The following is a 3,906-nucleotide window of genomic DNA, read 5'->3' as shown; positions in this document are numbered from 1 at the left end:
ATGGTAATGTCACCACTGAGGAAATTGTGCTAGTTAAACTAAATAGTTATACAACTGATGTAACCAGTATCATTAAGGATTCCTAAATGTATTTTATTAGGTACTTAACATAATTGGCCATGCTAATATTGTGAATACAAAACTGCGCACAAGATTAGTTAAGAACTATGAAGAAAACATGAATATCCTACCTACCATTATTTTTAATACATTCACAGCATCTTTTTTTTTTTTTTTTGCTTTTCAAAACAACAGCCCTTCCACTAAATGCTGCTTTCCTCCAGATCCTAGGATTCCCTGTCACCCATCAGTACAAGCAGCATTAAAGACAGCACTGGCCCCTGTGGCATATATTCATTACTGATTAGCATTGTCAAAGCTAAACCTAGATAATAAATCTCTTCTCTGCAACATGCTGCTCAATGACAAGTACATTTCTAACCCAACATGAGAAACCTTTCCTCTTAGTCATTTTCCTTTCCAAAAAGTTTGCTTTAAGGAAATTTGGAGCTAGAGAACTCACCAATAAACAGCCTTGCTGTTCAATAAATACATTCTGCTATTAAGTCTAGTGTACAAATATGATGATGAAGATTTGAAAATGGTACTCCCTCCAGTGCTGTACTGGCATTTAAGGCTACAGATCATGCATGTACAAAGGAATCACACTGTATTCAAATCTGTTTGTGATAAACCTGTTGTCTAGACTGATTTATTCGTTAGGGATTTTGTTTTTGGTTTGGGCCCCTATCTACAGCAAATACTTAAGGGTCATAACCACTTGCATTCTGGGTTAGGTTCCTGGCCATAGCAGGAATGGTCTTCGTTGCTGCTACTAAAGGATCTGCTCCGGATGTGACATCTCAGATTTTCTATAGGTTCAGGATTCCATTGCTGTATCTGCTGAGCAAACTGCTGTCCCACTTGTGTGAGGCTAGACAGGTCAGTAAGGCCTCCAACTCCAGCCACAGGTCTCCCAAAGGCACTTGTCATCCTTCCTGAGATTAGTTGTTGAACTTGAGGATTCTGCATTAAACTTGCTGCCATACTAATGAATGCTGAATTGTTTATTAAGCTAGCCATGTCAAAGCTCAATCTAGTTCTTGTAGGACTGGATACTTCCCTTAACTTCTGCTATTTTCAGATTTGACTTATAGGAGTCATTTTCAGGGTCAAAATCTAGTGCCTTTTGATAACTTGTAACTATTTCTTCAAATTTATTCATGGCAGTAATGGCCAGCCCCATTCTTCTATAAGCCTTGTTGTACTTTGAGTCGATAGCTATTGCTTTTTCACAATCTTTTATTGCATCTGTGTAGTGACCTAAGTTACTCTGAGCAGTAGTCCCTGGGCTCCGTCAAAGGGATGGTGGAGGCATATGGAGGGCAGAACTGAGGTGTGTGGCATCAGGATGAGGGCTGGAAGATAGACGCCATTCTCCCCATTTGGGGTCTTTTTCCTGTGCTGCTGACAGGCGGGCACCATCTTTTCTGTGCTCTAAACCTCATCAAATTTTCAACTAAATTATTTTATGTTTCAATTATTTGTGTTAATAAAAGGAAAACAATATTTTAAAAATAGCCAAGGAAAGAAAAAGTCACTCTGATATACAGTTACCAACAATATGCAGTCATTGATGCTAAACATATTTAAGTTGTGGAATTCCTGAGGAAACTGTATATGTATTTTTTGTTCTTTACCCATAACATCTGCATAGTAAATCTGAAACAAAATAGATACTTAATAAAATGTTATAGAGAAGGGATTGGAAATTGGTCAGAAATTGGAAAAATATTGCCGAAAAATTGTATCGAAATTGTTTTTATTTTAAAGGAGTTGAATGCCTGGGCTTGACTGCATATTGAAGATAAGTTCGTTGTCAAAACCCATTAATCAGACCATTCCAATAAACAGCAAAGTAAAAGTTGATTAGTAGTTAGAAATTGAACCATAAAGTGAATTTATCTTTAAAGTTTCTAGTGCTTCCTTCCAAATTTCAACATTGATATAGTTCGTTGTTAGTAATCATGTCTGTATGCCTGGAGAACTTATAGAAAAGCACTTACATGTATAACACCCAAAACCTTAGCTAGTTGTGAATTGTGATCTCATCATGACTAGTTGAAAATTGTGATCTCAGACCAATTGTATTTGGTCTGCAATATGAGCTTTTTTTTCTTTGTTTACCTTTTCTTTATTGGCGTATATATGTACTCATTCTTTAATTTATGGAATATCTTATTTCATCTAGTCACTGATTTCTTTCCATGCCACTTTTTACTAAAAAAAGACAAATGGTGTTTATATTGGTGCTACTTAAGAAGTCTGTGATCAAAATATTGATCAAAGAACCAATTAATTATACCAAAATATGTGACCACTTCCTCCAGTACTCAGAAAACTGACACTCATCAATATAAATAGGAAAATTTAGAGATGTGTTTTTATTTGTCTACCTTTATTGACATCTGAATGCTAAAGATAATTATATACATGATAAATAAAATATACAACATATTTATTTTTACTCTATACAATTGTTATTTCTGAAAACATCCTTAAGCAACTAAGAATCAACATTACTTGGAAATGCCAAATGCCAGATGGATTTTGACTGCCCATCTCCAATTACTGTCTCTGTTGCCATCTCTAAATCAGGATTAACCTGTCAGTTTGCATTCAAGATGAATGAGAATTCATCTTGATATTTGAAATACTCCTTGAAGCATTTAGATATCTCCCTACACTCTCTCCTATGACAATAAAGAGGTTTATTGATTTGGGGGTTATTTGGGTCTAATGTACTGTGTTATGATTTTCCCTTTCACTGCTATTAAACCAAATCACTTCATGTAACTTAAATATTTAAAATACATTTTTCAGAATAAAATTTTTCTTATACAGTGAGCAGCATTGTAAACTTAGAGACAAACGATAAAATGCTCCGTTAAGTCTTAAGTGAATGTCTTTGCATTCATTTTTCAATTTTATTTGAATGCTGAGTCTATACCACTGAAAATATAATATTGGAGAACACTAACCCTGATCAAAAAGAGCTCATTCTGTCATGCAGGCAGGCATAAAATAATTACTACAGATTATGGTCAATTCTATTTTGTAGCTACAGTGTTTAATTGGTAAAGGAAAATTCAAAGGAATGCCTACTTTGATATGAAAAGGTTAGAAAACTCTTCACAGACAAGGAGACAGATGAACATTTGAAAGAGGAGTATGAGTTTGACCAGCACACAGACATAAGGTTAGAAATTCCAAGATCTAATAGCTATTGTCAAGTTTAGGAGGTACAAAAAATTGCAGTGTATTTTTGGAATGATAAGCACCTCGACTCAATTTATTGTACCTTTTGTGTAAGCTCAGCCCAGCTTGAATAAATCTTTCCTCCGAACATCCTGTTGTCTCCTTTCATGTGGTACAGTTTGATTTCTGCCTATGATTGTCTAGAGCTTGTGTTTATTAAAGACATAGTTTAAGGTAACTGAGCATAAAAAATTATAAATTCACAAAACAGTTACTTAGAATTACAAGCAGAAAGAAACATAATAATCTGTTTTTAGACCAGTGATATCACTGAATAAAATGAAGCTATTCTCTCATATTCTTAATGCTAATTAATTAAGCTTAATTAATCTTAATGTTAACAAATTAACAATACAATATAATGTAATATCTTTAGTGTAAAAGATGGACAAATACACTAAGTATTTTTTTATTGTTATAACAAGTCACACAAAATGTATATGCTATTAATTCTTTATGATTTCTATCATATGTGGGTGTTTCTATTTTTGCATAGGTTCTCTATCTTTTTTAAATATAACATCTACCTTTCTCTTATAAAATTCTGTTCTTGTGGGAGGAAGAGAAAAATCTGCCAATCAGTGCACT

General features: G+C 33.9%; 1 pseudogene across 1 annotated transcript; it reads right to left on the bottom strand.

Annotated features, from left to right (window-relative positions):
- Positions 1 to 771: 771 nt before the first annotated feature.
- Positions 772 to 2,647, bottom strand: LOC308506467 (small glutamine-rich tetratricopeptide repeat-containing protein beta-like; annotated as a pseudogene). The gene is made up of 2 exons: positions 2,584 to 2,647; positions 772 to 1,347 (listed from the first exon to the last, which is right to left on the bottom strand). The product of its transcript is annotated as a small glutamine-rich tetratricopeptide repeat-containing protein beta-like (transcript).
- Between the last annotated feature and the right edge of the window lie 1,259 nt (positions 2,648 to 3,906).

Source organism: Rhinolophus hipposideros, assembly GCF_964194185.1.
Source record: "Rhinolophus hipposideros genome assembly, chromosome: 2".
Lineage (NCBI taxonomy): Eukaryota > Metazoa > Chordata > Mammalia > Chiroptera > Rhinolophidae > Rhinolophus > Rhinolophus hipposideros.
Note: the sequence above shows the minus strand (reverse complement) of the source record. Positions and strands in the feature narration are given on the sequence as shown.